Source organism: Rissa tridactyla, chromosome 1, assembly GCF_028500815.1.
Source record: "Rissa tridactyla isolate bRisTri1 chromosome 1, bRisTri1.patW.cur.20221130, whole genome shotgun sequence".
Lineage (NCBI taxonomy): Eukaryota > Metazoa > Chordata > Aves > Charadriiformes > Laridae > Rissa > Rissa tridactyla.
The window spans coordinates 190,676,578-190,698,251 of record NC_071466.1 but is presented as its reverse complement, the minus strand read 5'-3'; the positions used below and the strand labels follow the sequence as shown (position 1 = coordinate 190,698,251).

General features: G+C 36.2%; 1 protein-coding gene across 15 annotated transcripts in view; it reads right to left on the bottom strand.

Annotated features, from left to right (window-relative positions):
• Positions 1–21,674, bottom strand: part of FOXP2 (forkhead box P2) — a 440,098-nt gene that overhangs the window by 86,305 nt on the left and 332,119 nt on the right. The window contains exon 2 of one of the 15 annotated variants that reach the window (XM_054220125.1): positions 8,010–8,080. The exons of 13 other annotated variants lie outside the window; for them this stretch is intronic. The gene's annotated coding sequence lies outside the window, so the exon portion shown is untranslated. Of the gene's footprint in view, positions 1–8,009; positions 20,924–21,674 lie in introns of those variants that run through there. One more of the 15 variants, XM_054220117.1, reaches the window with a different exon arrangement.

Here is a 21,674-nt window from a genome sequence, read left to right as displayed (position 1 = left end):
AATAAACTAGGGTAAATATAGTTTCACCACATCTGTCAAGAAGAGATCTGAAAGCTGTCCATGGCTTCAGCACCTGGTATCCTCTGAAAGTTTGTGCCAGCCTGGTGACTCCCTCCGGGCTTGTAGCCAGTCCCCGCTCCCGCTCTCACGACAAAGCTCAAAGCAGCGATTTCTTCAATACGCTGCTCCTCTCCCCAAACACACGTCCATCAGCAGTCTTGGGAGACTGCCAACGCACAGTATATATTTAAGTACCTTCCATTTACTGAAATGTCACCTCCTTCATTAGACACAGGTGACTGCCTCTGTCCTTTCACTGTCTTTCTGTGTCACCTGCCAATGACTTTTTTTGTTCAAGACTATGGAAATACTGTATTTGGTTTTCTCAATCTCTACTTTTAGTGTGAATTAATGCCTAGGGTTAGTATCAAAATAAGAAGTCTTTCCTAGAGATGAGACAAATTTACGGTTTCCTTTTAGAAATCAGGAAGCCCTCTCTTTGGCCATCGCTTAGCCATTCACTGCGCTGGACAGTACAGCTGAAATCCTCCCGACTCGTCACCTTGTGAGCACATCGTCAACAGTAAGGCAACGGCTTTTCCAAACTACAAAAATTATAGACCATAAGCCTGAGTTTATTTATATTGACAATTATGGCAAAATGATCTGTCTCTAACCACAGACAAATTTAGTAGTGGTAAAGCATATGATATTCATGAATTAACTTACTGGAACACACAATTTTGTATAGGCACGTACAACAAAATGACTGAGGGAGCAATAGAGATGGATCTTTAGTGATACACTTGTTTAGAAACAAGTTTCAAATACAGATTTTTATTAAGACAAACAATGGAACTAAAAAGACCCAATTTTTGTAAAAGGTTTACTAAGATAGACCTAGGAAACACATAATTTTTAAAAAAGTTTTAAAAAGTTCCAACGCCAAAAGTATTAAAATTACTTTCTTTTATCATTTCAATAACAATGTCCGATTTGTCAAAATAACAGTAAAAACTCTATAAATATCTGTTAAGGGATTACTCCAATAGCATGAAAAACTCCAGTGAAGAAATGACACAGAATATAGAACTGTCATCACGCATTTGCATATAAAAGGCTGTTTAAAACTGACAGGCACATAAACAGAAATACATGCTATAAAATTAGTCATTTTTAAGCATGGATCTTTAAATAAAGCTAGCAGAGCACCTTCATTTTAGCTAACTCATTCTCAAGAGGAATCACAAAAACAGTGCAGCACCTCGCAACGTATTTTCTTCAGTCTTGTATACAGATAATAGTTTGATTATTACAATGTTTGAACATATCTTCATTAACTTACCTTAAAATATTGTTGATATTTCTTGAATAACATATTTTTGTTAAGGATGTCACTATGAATTTATAAAATAAAAGTATTATTTATCTTTTCAAAAGATTACCAGAACTGTGATGTATTAGATGTTGGAGGTTGCTTGTCAGAAAAAAACATATATAGCACTCCCAGGGATACCAAACAGAATGCATATTTTTTAAGTTCTTACGATGCAACATTTGTAGGGAAATGAAGAGCTTTAATAGGCCTATGAGGAGACAGAAAGTGTTTTAGACTCACAAGTCCTTTCCGTCAGAAATAGCAGTAGCACACTTCAAGCCAAGTGCCGTATGAAACACCCTAAGTTTAAATTCATGCAAACCATACAAAATGCATATTGCTAAAAAAAAAACAGTTCTGACAAGCAAATAGGAAAGAAAAGAAAACATTTTAACACTTCGTAAAGTGAAAATGTTGACTCCTTCAAAAAGACACAAAAATGGGTTTTCAATGCATTCCACTGAAAGGCTGCAATGGCCAGGGTCATGCCCCACGTCCCCTTTCCCCAGTGAACGAGGACCTGGACAGGGGCTGAAACCACAGCGGGGACTCGCATTGAAGGGTCTGACTCGCCAGCAGTGCCAGTAAACCAGCAGGTTCCAGAAACTCAGTCTTTCCACTGCTCTGCTCCAGGTCCGTAACGGCCCCCTATGCCCTGGGCTAGTGAGTGCGAATGGCCCCCTCGGCTCCCCCAGCAGCCCAACAGCTGGGTCTTCTCCCTGCTCCCAGGCTGACAGGGCAGGAATTCAACTTCCTCACTCCCTACGCCTCAGGGAGCAACCAGAGACCTGAGACAGAGAAGGAGGTCAAATTATCTTCTCCATTAGTTTTGAGAGTAACAAGCATTTAAGTCCTTATTGTCTTAAATGTGTTGCTAATAATTTCTTTTCATAAAGGTGCCTAGCATTTAATAAAGCGGTACTTTCCAAAGCTCTCGGAGCACTATCCCACTGAAAATCATAGATTCTGAAGAATTTGGTTTTATTTGGCTCCCTAGACACAAAATCAATTTGTCACAAAGCTTTGATCCTATGAAAATTCAGTATTACTTATATCATAGTGTAAATTTGAAATAAGCACACAATCTTCTGCAAGATCTGAGACAGACTTCTTTTAACAAGTATTTTGTGTACAAACTTCTATTTGCCTCTCACTTTTATTCAGCTTTAGAAACTACCCAGAAATTATCTTAGTAGAATTCAGATACTTAGTCTAAGAGTAAGAGATGTAGCTCCTTTCTCATACAATTTGGATTACTCACAAAAAACCCTCACAAACCAACTAAATATACATGTAGGCCTAATTGCTGTAACCGCTGATTAGCAATCTAATTTGAACTAATTTCATTAAAAGAAATAAGCTAAAATTAAAGTATTTCTTGTTAAAAAATCATTACGCAAACCCCAGAACAAAAAGAAGACACCTTGGCGAGTAAGCTACTCCATCCCTCTCTTCAAAAGCAGAATAAACTGTTTTGGTTTTGACAGACATTTGTCTAAAATGTTTTTACAAGCTTCAAGCAAGGGAACACCCCCAGCAGTCTATTCCAACACTCCCTTACTCTGCTTATATTCCAAAAGTTATCGGACATTTAACACAATCCTCCATTGCATCGATTAAAGACAGTAATTATTTGTAGACATGTACCTAGAAGTATAAAAATCTGCAAGTGTTTTGCAAAGATATAAAAAATGATGACCAAAAAAAATTCCATTTACTGATAAAATGAATATTTTGTAATAGAAAGGTAAAAAAAAATGTGCTTTTCGCTACTACTCCCTTATTGAATGCTTGTTACGTTAATTAAAACTTCATCAGCTATTTTTATGCTTGACTTTATCTCAGAAACATAAGAAGACGCACATTTGTACCTGAATACCTGGCCCAACTAGGGAATCAGTACTGACCTGAACCCAGCATCAACTTGGCCCCCAAGTTTGACAGGAACAATAACTGGTCCCCCTAGAACTGACCTAGGGAATGAAGGTCATTGCCCGACCTGTGCTTACCAAAGTCCGGAAGTATTATTTTAATTACTGTATGACCTAGAATATTATCCTTTTGACAAAAGACAGTATTACAGTTCACATACATGCAGTGTTTAGAGTACTGCTTCTAAGAAAAAGATCATGTCCCACCATCTACGTTTTACCAGAGCTTCCGCAGCTCTTCAGATCTGTAAGAAGACACTGAGACCTGTGCTTAAATTATAACTAATACCTGAAAAATTATTTTCCATCTGGAAGTGCAAGCAAGTTCAAAACTACAGTGTTGCATAAACCAAGAGTAAAATTACAGCTAAGGTTTTCAGCTGCTTCAGCAATGTTTCCCTCTTGGACAAATATGTAGAAAAGCAATCGAGTTCTGAAATACAAAAAAAAATGAGCAGAAATCAACAGTGTGAAAAGGAACTTCTCTGGTTCACAAGCAATTCTGAAGGGTTAAAAATACTGCTTGGGAGCAATCCAGGTTTTTTTTTCTTTAAAATCAAATTTTACGGTATGTATTTATAAAAATATTAGTGAAGGGAATTTAAAAATGAAAGTTTTCCTTTAATGTGAACCTGACTTTATGCACCTTGTACAGACTTTTAATATTAAAAAAATTTGTTTTGAAAATTTAGGAATATTTCAGCTTTCTCAAAATCTTTTTTTTTTTTTGATAAAAAATCCATGTAATAAATTTCAGCGTGTTTTAGTACTGAAAAGTCATAATGAAATACCTTGTAAACGGAACACTTAATGAAACTATAATGAAATATTCAATGTTGAATCAATTGTATTGCTACTGCTAAAATATTTCGACTTTTTCGGCACATTTTTGATTCTTTCCAGTGGTATAGCTCCTATTTCCAACTGTAGCACACCCTACAGAGGCCAAAAATATTATTTTACTAAACTCGTAAAGAAAACCCAGCTTATTTCATTTGAAGAGTTTTCTAAATTATGGACATTCAGACTCAGTTACAAGTCATAACAAAGGCTAGGAAAAAGAGATTTAAGGAGAAGAAAAGGAGAGATCTGAATGTTCAACTTGATTAAGAAGAGCAGATAAGGATTATTACTAAGTTGTTAATGACGGATATCTATAAACTTTATGAACACTATACAAATATCAAATAGTCTAACAAACACAAGGAAATTAGAGCAGGATTTACACAAGGAAGGAGGACACAGATAGGACACTCAGGTAATCGAGAAGGGGAACGTGCTGTTGGCATCTTCTTGTTTATAGAGTTGCTGGCAAGGTTTAAGCTGACTATTTACCTTTTCTTGGAGAAAGCACAAAGCTTTGCAGGCTGCCTAGAAGGGTGTATAGACGCATCTGTCTCTCCCTCTGCAGCATGCATCGTGTCTCTCTCATCAGCAGCAATGACTCAGTCATTACTGGGAGTTTCTGAATGGCAATTAAAGTGGCTAAAGTCATACTACTCTTGCTGAGTTTTGCTACATGTAAGACATCCTGAAGTAATTTTTTAGACGAATGAATTTTGAATGAAACCGAAGTACACTTCCCAATTTAAGATGCAAAAGAAATGAATGATTATAATCTCTTCATTACTTTTGATGGCATGATGTGTGGATTTTGGAAATGAACCCGGTGGGAGCTCTGGGTGCACAGATCTTTGAAAAAAACATCTCCACAACCTTCCACTCACTCCAACTGTCTAGACTTCGCTGTGCAGCAAACATTAAAAGGAAGGAGATTTCAGGCTGAATACAATTTACATTTGCAGTAGTATATACTGTGGGGATGGACTTTAGTTCTTTATTAAGTGTCTAACATTTCTCTGCCTTTTATACATTGAGGATGGAAAGACAAGTATGAAGAACCAGAAGAATAACATAACTAGATATTTATGATTGCAACACCACCAGTGCCTTAGTTAATTCAGTATCTCTACAAGATCCTCAGAGGTCATTTATATTTTTTTACTACGGAGCACAAAGGCCTCTTGCACTAGCTAGACTTTTGGAAAATTGATAGCGTGACATAAAAAAGAAACTGAAATTCCCAGAAGTTTGTATCACACATAATGTTATATCTATTTGGCCAAATGGATTAACAGGTTGGATCTGTGAGCATCTGGCTTTTGAATATCTTGAATCATTTTATAGCAAGCTCTTCACACTGTACAACCTCTGAGTGTGCTCTACCACACTTTCTGTAACATATTTTCAAATTCCTTTCTACTGTATTTCAAAGTCCTTGTGTAACATACTGAAGTGTTAAATATTGAGATATACCTAAGCTCCAACATTGCATTTAGACATATATAAGTATTTATATATGCATATTTTACGTATTATTTATATATGCACCAAATGTTAAACATGCTACACGTTCTAGTAAAAAAAAAAAGTCTGACACACATAAACACATCCTTTTGATTTTTGTTGGTCTCCCCTGTTCAAAGATAACTGGAAGAGCTACATAAATAATAAAAACAGGAAATAAAACGCACTTTAACTATCCATTATCAAGGGAATATTGTTTTAACAAGATGTATGGAATCACATTATCATTCTATTAATTCAATAATCTTGATGTTGTTACAAGACTGAGACAGTTATCAAAGCAGGGGATCATTCTTGTACGGAAGGATCACATCACTTAATGGGACAGAGATGTCACATAAACTACAGCGTCAAAAAGATAACAAATACAGGACTGAGCTTGTGGCAATGAAGTTATGTTGGCATACATGGCTCCAACAAAATAACTGATATTTGATAAGCATATAGATATGGCTGGTTTTGAAATTATAGTGCTGCTTTCACGAAATTCCTAACAAATCGATCTTTTATTTTATACTTACACACATTCAAAATCCATACACACTGACAGTGGTTTCAAAGGTCCTCCGTTAACTCAGCCTTGCCATGACAAATGTAAGAACACCTCCTCTTTTTTTGAAATCAAATGAATATTTATGGTAATTATTGTAAAACAACTTTACCCTTGAGGACATTGGTTCTTAAGAGTTTGCATGAGTTTTCAACTACACCTGCTTCTGCAGAGAAATTTTGGGAATTATCCTTCATGATTCGGTACATGCTTAGTAACCGGTAGCCACGCTAACATTTCTTACACCTTTTTTTGAATTCATATAGTTTTAGTCAAAAAGAAGAGACTCCGCGCATGCAATTTCTTTTACTACTGATTTCTGTGTGTAGCTGGTAGCAATGCCCACTCTCCCACCTACGTGGCAAACCGAAGTCTGAGACACACAGAAATTCAAGATAACCACAAACTTGTTTCCATACATGTCATTCTACTCTCACACCTTCTAGACACTGTTGTATATGATTTGGTCTCACGTACCTTATGTAGATATTGATAATGACACAGTTGCAAGAAGTTCTGAATTCTGATGACTTTTTAAGCTGACTATAGGTCTGCAGGTAAAACACCAAGACTGCCCCTTATCTGTCTCGGAATGACATGTTTGTGAGACAGATGGATGAAGGCAGTTTCACGTCTGCTAGTTTTAGCCTGAACTACTGCGTATGTGATGCCTTTCAGTTCATAGACTTCAAGACGGACACATCCTATGAAACCACAGGAAGAGAACAGGCTGGATTTGAACAACCAAGCATTTAGCTAGCTGAGGTCATAGAAAAGGTACTATTGTAGCTACAGTGCCGCAATGCAACTATGGCCTATACATGTAAATAAAACCTCGGAATTTTAGGTATGTCTGTAGGTTACATACATATTTATGTACATGAACAAACAGAAGATGGAAAAGTGGCATGGTGGTTTAACAGATCAAGGACGCCACATTGTTCACAAATGGTGAATTCAGACAAAGGCCAATTCAGTACTAAACACCGAACAAGACCTAAGTCCAGGTATCTTTTGTATATTACTACTAAATGCCAGCTTCTTCAGGCTATCAGCATACAAGACAGGATTTTCTGCAAGGAAAACTGTATTTCTATTTTCCTCTGCTTGTGTTAGGATCATAGAGTAGCCACCACTACAACAAAGTGACAATTGTTGAAAAAACAGTGATTTTAACAGCATCTGCTGTATTTGGTATTCCTCAGAAACCAGTAGTGGGCAGATGCCCTTCATTCTTTCTCTCACACTTCTGAAAGTTGTGACACAGGCAGAATGTATAACGTGTATACTTTTCCAGCTCCAGCTCCAGCCCCAGATTTATACAATAGTTAGCGAGTGCACAGCTAAGTTTGGGAATGGATTACTACAATCTGACTTGAAGCAGAACTGAAATGGTAAAGCTGACTGAAGTAAGCAAACTTTTTCTTAGAAAAGTGTATTTTCTGAATTCTCCTAGATTTCATCCTTAGTGTTAGCTAAAATAAGATTATATGGCCAAAGTCTTCTAATAATGGAAACTACCGTCAAGCTAGCTGCAGGTAAAATAAAGTTTGCACAGCCATCAGCCTGGTGTTTCAAAAGCACAAGATGAGTCTGCTACTGTGACATTTAAAAGGCAAGAAGTCCCACTTAGTTGCTTTACTGCTACTTTGCGTCCATCATGCTACTTGGCACACAACAGATGTGTTGTCAGGAATACTGTCTACATCCTGAGTGAAAAACAAAACTCCAAAAGTGACTGTGAGGGACAGAAACTATAGAAATGAGGAAAAAATTCACTTACATTTATCCAAGATGGCTGTCGCTATTACTGTTGAAACTCTGCTATGGGCTGAGGTCACAAGACCCTGTAAGCTAAAATAGAGAAGCTTCAGCTGAGGGTAACTGAAGCTGCAGCACATTAAAATACATTTTAAGGTTATAGGTATTGATTGGAGTTTTAATTTCTTGATCTATTTCTCCCAAGGCATGAAAAGTGACCTCTACTTTTTGGTCATTTTTCAAGCCTGCAGGGAAGAGTTTTTCAGTATTATTCCTCTAACTCATTGGAAGTGTGTATGTATGTTATATACGGTACATGATATGATAACATGATGGTTTCATTGGCATGAGTTTGGAGTTGCCACATTATTCACAAATGGTGAAACCATACATGATTTATGCAGATTCTCTCAAACAAAACTAGAATAAAACCTTTATACAACATCACATCATCATGTATGTAGGAAATGTGAATTATATAAAAGAAAAGCTAGTTTAAAAAATCTTCGAAAATGTGTTAATATGCATCACAAAGCTTTTTTTTCCTTTCTATAAAGTTATTTTTTTTATTATGTACCTCTGAGGGAGTCTGACTACTTTAATATCTTAGAAATATCAAAATAAATTTAAAATTATTTGGTATGCATATAAGTATTGTAGTTTGAAAACCTATTGCATCTTATCTCCCAGGGATTAAATCAAGTCTGTGACCTACCAGGCAGCTGGAATTGTCTCTTAACCTGTGATATAAAGACCCTACTGTTGGCTTCAGTAGTGGGAAGATGCTGAATTTGCCACTAATTTTGGATCAAACATTCCCTCTTCTAGCCCACAAGTCACTGTGCTTTTGGGAAAAGAACTGACATGGCAAAGAAAAAAGAAGGAGAAAACAGGAACTAATACCTTGGAAATTATTGTTAGAGATAACAGTAGAGGTTTGTAATGACAGAAGAAAATAGACTAGTAAAGTTCAGCTTAGAAAAGTTCATGACAAACAACCCTGCAGTTTATTACCTGTACTAGGACCGCATATGATATCTGTTTATGTAAATACACCCTTGTGTATATGCCTGTATAAACAGACATATGCAATGTGCAAAAGCAAATGTCTACAATGCATCTTACAGGCATTTCTGTATCTGAAACGAAGAAAAGCAATTTCAAGAACACAAGGAATGCAATGAATCTGAACTACACAAGTGCTGAAGCAGACAAATAACAACAAAAGTATATATATCTCATATATTCGATATGAGTGAAAGAATGACAAGTTGCCAAGATGTACAGTGGAGGCTGGAATCTCTGTGCTTTTTTAGCAAACTTAAAAAAAAGGAATTCCTGTCACATCATATAAATGTTTACTTTATTTCCTGTGCAACCATAACGTGATTTATAATAGATGAGAATAATAGATGCGAACTAAAAACTACCAGGATGCTGTATCATTTGGTTGCATTCAAAGAAATAATGTGCAAACTTAAAACTAAGAAATCCAGACAAACAGTTAGATACTATAGACATTTATATAAAATTAAATCTAGGAATCATCAGAATCCTACCTAACAAGGCAGCCAAATACGTTATTTGAAAGATGAATAAGCAAGAGAACATGATTCTAACACAAATGACCACTGTGGAAAATAATAGGTAAAATTTTCCTGCAAAAAAAGAGACTGCTTCATTCTAGACTTTTAATAGAAAAGACAGCAAATGTTGTTCAAATTGTGAGACTTAAAAGAATGGGAGAAGTGGTGGCTAAAGTGTTTGTGATAGAATACTAAATAATTCACCTTTACTAAATCCATTTCAGTACTTAGAGGACAACTAGTCTGAAGTTTCATGACTGCTTGTAAGCCCACATAGAAGGAATATTTCCTTGTTTCAATGCCACATCATCAGAACACCATATCCCAACTGAACTAGTTGCTCGTCCTCATCTAATGAGAAACACTAACAAAAAAATTGCAAACTGAAATGGAATTAATTATTCTCTCCATGAGCAGAGAGACTTCCATAACAGAATTTATGCAATATAAACAGAGCGTGTTTGACTATGTAGAATGTAGTCTAATATGTTCAGTGTGTAAAGAGGTAAAGCTCTATCGACAATAAGCCTGGCTCATTTCATAAGCAGTAATTTATTTAGAAGAAAAAAAAATAAAGAAAAATAGAAGTGGGAATGAGGGGAAATTGCTCTACAAAAATGCAAAAAGTCTACGCTATAGACACCTATATCTGACCTAGTCATCTGAGGTTACCTTTCTCCTCAAAGGAGAAAAATAGGCATTTCTGTGGCACAATTCATTAAACCCTAATTAGATGTCTAAATCAGACAGGATAAACTGTCTCTAAATCGCATAAGATAAACCAGATAGGATAAAGTAAATCAGATAGGTCTCAATCAGATAGGATAACCTGTGTTGACAACAATGTCTTGACTAAAAATGCCTTGATTACCTGAAGTAGTCATTTGTATTTATGTCAAACAGATGTAAAACCAGACTACTCTGTATTGACTTCACACATTCAGACTCCACCAGATAGATGCCATGTCCTAAAACTTAGGGTCATGTGAACAGCAAAAGTAAAACCGCCATCCACTTTGGTTTTGATTCAGGTACGGAAAGGTAATAAAAGAAGAACACTGCTGAAATCCTCAGTCATGTAATTCTATCACCAGATGCATGGACATTGCTATAATACTCTATATCCTACTTCAACCAACCAACCAACCTTCAAATCCCCTTCCTTCCCTTCAATATTGAAGAAAAACTCTTGTTGAGGAATAAAATGAATGAAAACGTTACGACATGTGTGCACACACAGAGAGAAACCACCCAGGGAAACTTAGGTACTAACATTCAGATAAAAAAAACTATTGAAAAAATCAGCATGATGCTTCAGGAAGTCAGATCGTCAATAAGTTGAGTCTCATGGCAGATGCAGGCAAAATTAAAAATAATAAATAGTAAAAAACTGTTTTTTACTGTGTAGGAGCTCAGTATAAACTTTTCCAATATTATATACCTTTCAGCTTTACACAGCTCATAAGATTAGATGTGACAGTAGCATAGGCCTCTTTAGAGATACATATGACAAACTTAGGCAGCCATCAAGGGAACAATCACCATTTTGATAATCAATTTCAGAATTGAATTGAATTTCCAGAAATTATTTGAATGAAAATTAGCTCACAGCATAATGGGGGTTGGTACATTTGATTTGAATGAGTCAGGTGGATAAAAATAAAATAATAGAAAAAGATAAACCGTATTATTTTGTAAATATTTACAGATTAATTCAAATTTATCAGCTACAAAAATTACTCAGAAAGCAGCCTGACAGCACCTCATACAACTCGGTGATCATCATAAATCCAGACAATGTATCAGATTTCATCAGAATAGAGGTCATGTTTTAAATGAAGGTAGAATTTGTTATGCATTATTCATCCATCTGAAAATATTACAAGGTGGGACAACTTTTTTATAGTTTATTACCATAGCATGTTACAAAATGCATTTGTAAAATAAATGTTTAACCGATGAGTCTATGACAAGTCGTTACAAAGCATATTATAAGATGCAAATATTGTTAAAATACGTGTGCATGTTTAATGCATGAATTACATTCATCAGGCATGGTATAAATTGTCATAAAATTTAACAAATGATAATAAGATATTTATAAATGGCATCTAAACATAAAGTGTGCACAGAGAAGTAAATGGTACTAAAATTAATCCTTCTATGAAGGTTCTTTTTTTCCGTGTCTTCCCAAACTTCAACAAAGTAAGGGAGAAACAATCGTACCTTTCAAATTTTGTACGCTTGATTAGTGATACTCAGTCTACTGACACTGATCTTTGTAAGCCTTCTATATGCTATTATAGTTTTTTATAATTCAATACCGTACAGTGAAACATTGATTAGAAAAAAGGCATTTATGGTTTTTGGCATATGCGTAGAATATAAACAAGGAGCTGTCACCAGGATATTTCCCAGCTGATTACAGAAACAAAATTTGTCTGCTTGAAAGAGAAATTTGTATACGTTCCATCTACAAGAATCAGACTAAATGGCAGACAAGTTCCTGAATATAAAGAAGTGTCCTCACTTCCAAAATCATCGTATAATTATCTGGAAAAAAAGGAGAACAGATTGAGTAAGAGAGAGAGAGAGAGAGAGAGGCAACTACCGGCAGATACCACAGTCACGTCTTGCAAGCTTTTGTGCAGAGATTTGCTGGTACGTGAAATCACTCATAATTACGATACAGAACTTTAATGATTTCACTGTAACTAAATAATGTTATAAATCTAGTTTAAATCTGCCAGGTTTCAGCTGCTGAAGAAGTTGATCTCCAGCTTCTGAAGCACAGTCAAAGAGCATTAGCTGGATCTGAGAAGTCTGATCCTGTGATAGGAATGTTGACATTGTTCTCTCTTAATTTTCTCTGAAGTTTAACAAGATTGAATGCCTGGAAACAGGACCTAAATACATTCAAGACAGAAATAAAGTACTAATTTTGACAGAACGGGCACAGAAAAAACCTCCAAACTTCACACATTTTAGAAAATAAACTTACAAATACATAGATGAAAAATCTATTTCAAGCTTTTGAACACGAAGGGGGTTTGAGCCTCACATTGCTGGGAGAATGTGAAAAGGAAGGATCGCAAGTTTTTATCCTGTCTTATCATGTCACCCTGCCCACCACTCGTTACACACCTGGAGTGGGCACTCACAGGATATTAGGATCTGACTCAGTATCACCTACTCTCATATCCCTCTGGACGCAACCAACGTACTTAGAAGCCTGAATTTTGAGCTGATATCCCATGTGAAGATAGGCAACATCTCAGTTAGAGGACTCGGTGCATGCATTACTAGCTGCAGCTTTACGAAGCTTTCTCTAAACCTATTTCACAAGGAAGTGCAGGTGACCACACATGTCTGTGGAACATGCTTAAGGAACATTCTTCCTTTCTCATCTGTGGAACCACGAAACATTTGCAGTTGCCCATTATATGTCCACACAGAAAGCTTTAGTGAAAGCACTAAAACGAGGTCCCTGACACAGACGTAGTCACAGCAGCCTTGCGATCCCACGAAGAAAAGAACATATTGAGCCATGAGGTGCTCCTGCTCTCTGCATGTCATAGCTGGAGCAAACAGTCCATGAAATGCCTCTGAACTTTCCCGCCCAGGAATGTATTCAGAGAATTTGTGGCTAATCGCTTTTTTCCTTAAAAGCCCTCACATGCAAGGCCCTCCACAAATTATTTGTTTCTTCAGCTTTTCCAAACATAAAGGAACCTTGAAAGCCGTCAAAGTACAAGAGGCTTTGAAGTCAACCCAAAGCCATTCCTTCTTGTGTGCAAATCTTGTTTCCTAAAGATGTGACCGTTCAGGTAAAATGATTGAGCAATCAGTTCTTGGATAAGAGTGACTGTCTCAAAGTTAAACTGAAGGTCAAGAGGATACTGCTTGGAAGTGTGAAAAATGCTGTGCAGGACACTCCCCCATCCTTCCAGCAACGGCATCACTCCCTGCTTTCTTGTGACACTGCTGTTTAACTTTATTTGTAAATGAGAACAAGTTTCCAATCAAACCACCAGAGGTAAAAAACCCCAAAACACAACAGGTAACAAAAACAGAACACAAAACAAAGTGATCAAAAATGTCCTAGAGTAAAGTGAGGTTGGAAAAAGATGATGAAACAATGAGTATCTTAAATAAAATTAGCAATTAGTAGTTTCTCTTTTTCGGGTGTTGTTTTTTCCTTCCAAGGGTTACATGACAAATACTTAACCAACCAACTTATATTCCAGACATTGTTTAATAAAGGAAGTGGTCTTACCAGTATCTACAGCTGTTGTGCAATTATAAATGCAGGAAATCATTAACGAGAAACATATAGTAATTTTCTACATGCATTTCCATAGCTGACATTGCATCCTTCTTTGCTGAGCAGATATATATCTCTGTAGTAGAACGATTCAACAGAAACGAAGGAGCCAGCAGCCTGCTGCTTCATAGACAAATTTAGTCAATTGGACAAACTGAAGAATATTTTCAGTCCTAAAGGACTATATATTATCTGGAATTATTCTCATATGTGTAACTACTCAACTTAACAGGCTTTAAAACCAGCTGAAATCCGACAATGAGAGAATGTCTTATTTCAAAAACTAAAATCTTGGGTTTGCTTTCTCACTTTATTGTCTTCTTTGTAATTAATTGTTCACTTCAAAAAATGGCTTTTTTCCTGATGTACTTGGCAGTTAATGCTAGACACACACGTTAGGAAAAGGCCCACCACTCTAAACATGAGTTGTCTCACTGCAGTTTCATGGTTTCATACCACAGGACACAAGGTGACAAAAGACCAAATGAAAATGTACACCATCCACTACAAAAAAAGAAACCACAGTGTGCTCAGCCTGCAATCTGCTGTAGTTCAGATTCACAGAATGGTGCTGGCACTCTTTGCATGCACACTTAGAAAATAAACTTCTTCCAGTATGTAAAATAGGACTTTTCTTGAATTGGAAGTAATAAGTGAAATGGTAACCGTGAATTCTATTATTTGGGGAATAATCAATATTTTGTAATGAATCTCCAGACACTCCGTCTTTGTGTGTTTGCCCGTGTCTGTATTTGCATCTTCTGCTAAATTCTTCATCTTGCTGGTAGTTTTTGAGTTTCTCACCCACAGATTTCTCAACAAACTCTATTGTATGACTAGTTACAACTTCTTCTAGACCAAAGATCTAAAGAAGTGCAAAGATACGTTCTTTAAAGTGTGTCCTCAAGGACAAGAGTTGAGTGTTTAGATCATTTAAGAGATTAGTGTAGCTAAATAGGTTTTCTTTAAAGAATGGTCTCATTTAAAAAGTATGAAATCCTAAAATGCAAGGCAGTCCAAGGAAAGGAGACAGTTAGAGAAATATCAGCGAGACTCCATCTCAAGGTGTTATAAAAAAGACCATACTGCACTGAAAAAGATGGGTTATTCATGGCAATCAGAAGGCAATGCTGTGTCTTTCTTAAAGAATAGGACAGTGCCGAGGGATTTAGAGATTGGAGTTTTAATCTTTATATTTCACGTCCCTCCTGATTGGACCATTACAGGGTTGCTATGGACTGTATCCAACAAATCTTGGCATTCATCTTTCAGGGTCCTGACCTAGCCTATCTGCAATTAGTCTGATGAGATTTACACATTCTTTAGATGGGAACAGAAGATGTTCTGTGGAGTAGAAATCCAGTTTATGCATGAACACAGGCTACTGTAGTCCCAATGAGACAGGATACAGAGGAACAAAAGAAATAAAACAGAAGCAAAGAAACAATATTTGGTTTCTGTGATATGACTATACTGTTAAATAGGATAAACTATTAATAAATATTCTTCATGGGCATATAGTCCAAGCCTAGAGAGACAGAAGTGGAAGGAGTATGACTGAAAGTCTCATGCTTTTCTATGTTGTACAATTCAGGTGAAAGCTTTCTCATTTAGACCAATGAATGAAGATCACCTTTTTGGAAGGAACTGTACAAAGATACCAAAATACTTGCTCTGAGAAGGAGACTCAGGTCATAAAAAGTAAGAGTCTTCTATGCAGTAATACAGAGACTGCAACTAATACAGTGCTTGCAGAATACGAATAATGAAGAGGCGGTGGTAAATTTTGTTCCTAATAAAGTCCAGAATCATAAAAAGTATGTAACGGGAGAGGACCGAGAGATCTAGTATAAAGCAGAACAAAGCGCTACCCAAGTAACTTAAATATGAAAAGCCTCTACAGACAATTCACAAGAATGTGCATATATATACATCTATTAAAAAGATAATTCACTTATTGTCACAAAGACAGTTCTAGTGTAGTTTGGGTAACTGATTTTAGTAAATAACCTGATATCATGGTTTTAGGAATGAAAGCTCCATCAGTTTTTCAAATCACAAATTTCTTCTATCTGCTCAAGATTTATAGATTAAAGAAATTTCACAGACATTAAATGCAATCTTTTTTTCTGTCAACTAAGAAATTATTATTAGCATTATTAATATTAGAATTTCTGATAACATTTTTTAGAAACAAACTAAATGACATTTGTAATTAGAATATATTTTATATAGAAAATTACTCTGGTTTTGAAAAATTAGCTCACTGAAAAAAACTATTACATACAGCAGACTCTCACACAGAAATACATATGAAACGGGGGGGAAACCACACTCCCCTGTGGCCTTCAAAGTACAGCTTTGCTAGGAGTTACATCCAGACACAATGTATGGTCTGAAATAGTTGGACTGCGTGACAGAAGTATCTGTGCAGACAGGGAAAAAAGAAATGATCCTTCTTCAGGCTACTGAATGGTATTTTTATATTGAAACAAAACAACCCAAATTCACCGTAACATTGTGAGATCATACATCAAAATAGAAATGGTATTACAATATTTTTGTCAGCACACGTCTCAATTTTCATAAATCTTGGGTTGTTTCCTTGTTTCCATTTTACTGTAGACTGAGGAAAGATGTGCCTATTATAAGAAGACACAACTTGTTTCCTCTCCCACACTGTGATTATACCTAATTTTTAACAATCAGTACAGTTACATTATCAGTGTAAGCAGTTAAATTACTCCTTCAATATGTATCATATTAATCAATACTGTCTTTCTTCTACCACTATGGCATTCACTTACTTGCCATTCTACATTCCTCTGGAGTGCCACAAAGTCATCTCTAATCTTGATAAGGCTAAATAAGTTTTTTGGTCATCTTTACATTTTGACACATATGATACCCTTCAGCCCATTTTCCAGCTCATTAATAAATATATTAAACAATGCTGTTTAATGTACAGGTCAGCGGTAGACAGAAATGTTAACCTTTTGCCATGCTGAAAATTGACAATTTACTCCTACTCTATGTTCTGTCTCTTAACTTGTTTCTAACTTATGATGGAACTTTAACTTTCACCCAGAACTACTCAGTTTTCTTAATTGTCACTTGTGAAGGGCTGTCTCAAAGGCTTTTTGAATGTCCTTTTGAATCGTATCTCTTGGTCTTACTTTAAAAACATATCTATTTTTGAGACATTTATAAGTATTTCTTGTAGATTGAAAATACTGGAGTCTTCTTAATAAATGCAGTAGAGATGTGTGTGCTCTGCAATTTCAGTAAACTTTGAGGCTACAGAAGAAGAGCATGATTTGTCCCCCAGAAAGGTCAGACCACCAAAAACTTCCAGCTGAATCACTAATGCAGAAAAATTAATTATAAGGCTGTATTTTATCCTGTTAGAATGAAGCACTTGAATGCACATGGTAAATCACACAGGCGATGAAAGACTCGGAAGCGGCAGCAGCAGCAGTAGCATGGGAATTACTGCAACTGTAGGAAGGCTCCCACATTGCTGACCAGGACCACGCTGTAGGCACTGCACAGACACAAAGTGAAATGATTGTCCTATGTAAGACAAGAGATGACAGTGACAGACTGATAGGAAATACCTGTCATGATAGCAGGCAATATCTGTGCCTAAGCTTTCTATACATAAACTGGAGAAGTCTGAATGACTGACTTGGAGGAGGATAATGAGGTACCTCACAATCATTACAGACAGCACAGGAGAAAGTACAATAGGGCTTATCTGAAAATCTAAAAGTAGGAAATTAATGGCTCTTTTTTTTTCCCTACTTTATGAGGAATAATGGGTATCATGAAGTCAGTCTATGAAGGATTATAAAACTGAAAACAAACTGCCTGTATTTGATGCTTTGAAGGGGAACCGGGGAAAGACGTAGAGAGAGATGTTAGGAAAATAATCTGTGCAGAACAGTGGCAGCAATGAGACAAGATGACATTTGTCATGTGCTGAGAAGAGGCCAGTTGTAGTAAGTGAAATGCGGAGAACCTGTGTGAGAGTTTCAGCTCAGCGCACAGCTTAAAAAGCTGTACCTTAGTATGGATGTGAAGAATAGGAAAGATATCCAATTCAAGATTTTGTTTATGCTCCAAACTTAAGGCAACCAACACGCTGATACAGCTGACAGTGACGGAGAAAGGGGGTGAGAGAGGAAAGATCATTCCTGTTGGTGTTTAAGTTGATGTCTAAGCACCCATGGGTTGGCATCAGGAAGATGGGATGAGTTTGATCTGTTTGGGTTTTTTGTTTGTTTTTTTTAATAGAGGAAATGGTATCTGGAGTACCAGCCACAAAGATGATGATTAGGTTTCTCATTTAGATTAACTACAATAAAGATTCTCTGAAGAAAATGGCAAAGGAGCAATTAGAAGGATAGAAAGAAAACCAGGAAAGTGTAGGATGGAATTGTGAGAGAAGAAACTCCCTACACTTACTGAGAACAGTATACCTACTGAGCTCACAAACTGGCTAAGGGCTGGAAGAAGTGAATGGCTGACCAAAAGAAGTCCATGAAAGAAGGCAGCAGCTGCAAGTATGAACTTCTTGTCAAATTTTTCAACTTCTATCATAAAATCAATTTTGTTTTTTCATCTCACAGTTTTATTTTTTCATATCCCTTTTCATGGCAGAACTCATTTAAATTTTTTGAAAAGAAAGAAATTCCAACAGAAGGGTACAGTTGACAAAATCTGTTGCTATTAGTGGCACTGTCAGCTCAGCCCAAGAGGTGACTGATAAAAAGTGAGAGAACCTGCTGCATCCAAGAGTCTGTCCTTGGACGCTTGCTAAGAAAAGTCACCTTCAGTTACAATTTATGTACAGATTATGCATGAAAGAAGATCAGAGTTTTGTTCTTGACGATTGCTCAGTATGAAGCGTTAGTTTCTCAGCAGACAACAGAAGTAAGTTGCCAGTGATCCCTGAAGCTCAAGTTCCCTTTTGCAATTACAGAAGAGAGTTTCTTTTACCAACACTGTCTACAAGAAATACCATTTAAATGTCCCCAAAACAGTTACTGATGCATGCTATTTGGATTACGGAGCTGGCAAAGCATTTGATGCAACCTAATAGCCCTCACTTTTGTGTATTTTGCATTTAAATACCTATCAAACAGATTATTAGCATTCTGCTTAGTGGTCGAGAAATACAGAAACTGTTAAGATCCAGAAACTGTTACGATCGGGAACTGAATTACACTATTTTGGAAAGTCTAGGGCAATGTGTATCTATTGTTTTGCCAATGACATCTGATGACATTTAAATATATACAACTGCTCTCGACATCTCCTACTTTTTCTTGCTATTTCCTAGCAACACACCAAAGCTACCCTAATGCATCTAAAATGAAATGTGGGAACAAGACCAGCAGAAATTCTGTCATATTTTGTTAGACTTTTGGCACTATGTTTTTTATTTGTGGCCGCCATATTGTTCTCAGAACTATTAAGAACTGGTTAATAATGGTGGAAATGGGTCCCAAGGAACAAAAAAGACCAACTGATAACTCAAGACTCAATCAAGTCCCTGGTAAAGTTGACAACAGTGTTAAGCATAAAGGAAAAAGTTAATGTAAGATGCATCTGTATTCAAAAGCAGAGCTTATTGCAGGGTAAATTCTATATAAAAAATCAAATGGCTCTAAAGCATAGTCCAAGAATGAGCAAAAGCCCAGTGACAGAAAAGAAGGATCAATACTAAACCCTTACTTCTATGCTTTCTGTCTAAACTTAAAAAACAATGTAATTTTCAGGAATTAAAATAGCTGTTGAAGATGTTGAAAAATATGTCATCCGTAAAATAGGAAAAATACTGAATTCTATATAGTTTAGTCAGTACACTTTTTTCCGATTAATACTGCTTTCACTTAATCTTATAACTTTAGTATTATGTTCTGAACTTAAATGATAAGACCCTGGATTAGTACAAAGGAGCAGAATTTATCAAAAGTAAGTTACAGATTTAGGTGATTCAAGGATGTTGTCAGACATTATTTTATTGTAACAATCACCACTTATTTTGTAATTAAAACATTTTAATGTTCTAGCTGTCATTTTAAACCAGCTTTTAGAAAATAACTTATGTTTACAGCCTAATATCACCTAAATATAATGGCTTTCTTAACTGTACAGGGAACACTTTCAAAACAATAAATGGAGATACTGCGATAAAACTCCCAGCAAAGTCCACAAGAGGCATGTGGTTCAACACATTCTCCTATGCGTATCATATTAGCTATCAGCCTGCTCAATTAATATGCTTTGAAGTAAACACAAAACTGAGTATTAACCGAGCAGAGGGCACACGTTATTATGTTTAGTCAGGTTAAACTACATATAAGGAACTAATTTATCTTATATCGAAACAAAGCAAAACAAACTGTTGAATTTCATCCAGAAAAGCTATAAAAATTCACAGCAGATGAAATGTAATGTTCATGAAAACTGGCATTATATTAAAAACTACTTCATTTTTTCAGAAATATAGAACTCCTTATGAATATTTTAAAACTTTAGAACAGCCAAGTTTCATTTGCTCTTTTCACTATATATTGGACAGTATTTGTGTTTTAATTTGTATCATGTGATTGATAATGCTAAGGCGTGTGGCTCACTTGCTGTGTTTGTACCCCAGGAGGATTTTGTCAGCCATTAGAGCAAGTAGCCACTCCACCGACAGCCAGGAGAAGCTGGGAGTAAGCATACACTCCAGCCCCTTCACCTGGTCACAGCGGTGGTGTCCTGTCTGTCCTGTCTAGTTCCAGGGATGTCCCCCACCTGGGGAACACCTAGTGCTGCTCAAGCGTGAGATGAAAACTTAAGGAACTGCTAATATACCACTAAAACTGCCCATGATATAGTTATATAGGGTACAGAAGATGCTTGTGTGTGCGTATGTGTATATGTACATATGTTATTCTGTAGTACTGGTTTAAAATTAAGTGCCTTATTATATGCTGCAAAATCAAAGATTGTTCCTTAGAGGGTAACAATTGTGGCTATGTATTCCTGTTTATAGTCGATATTGTTAGGTGAAGACAAAAGCTTTATTTATATGAGAATGGGCAGCAGGTAGTCTACAGATATCTCCCAGGTAGTCTATAGATATCTCCTATATCAAAAACATAGCAAATGCTCCTCCTTAATCAACTTCTATCCATTCATTACTTTCCACAGAGATCAAAAAGAAAAAAAAACAAAACCAAAAAAACAACTAACAGGCCAGATATTCAGCCATATATCACAATTTGGAAGGAAGAAAAACATGTAATAAATAAGTAGCAAACGTAGCCATGATTTAGCAAAAGATATTTTTAGCTAAGGTTCTAATAACTAAAGTGGTGTAGCTGTATATGAAAGACCAGTAAAGATTTTTTCCTATTGGATACAGACATAATCTTCAGATGTTATAAACTGATGAAACTCCCTGCTTGCTTGATATAAATTATGTTGCTGACAATAAAGTGCATTTTGAGAGAAAAGAAATCACTTTGCCATCAAATGACAATCAATTTTATTTGCAGCGGGAAGGAGAATGCCTCCGGAAAAGCACTTCATTGAATTTTTCATTGTTGCAGCCTGTGCTGGAGCTGGCTGCTCAGGACAACTATTTTCAAATACCGTACTGATACAAAATAAAATTCTGAAAACATCTTACACACAGTGTGGTATTCTATCTTCATTTTCATAAATGGGATATACCATGAGCTAACACAGAAACGACACTTGAAATAATGGATTAGATCTT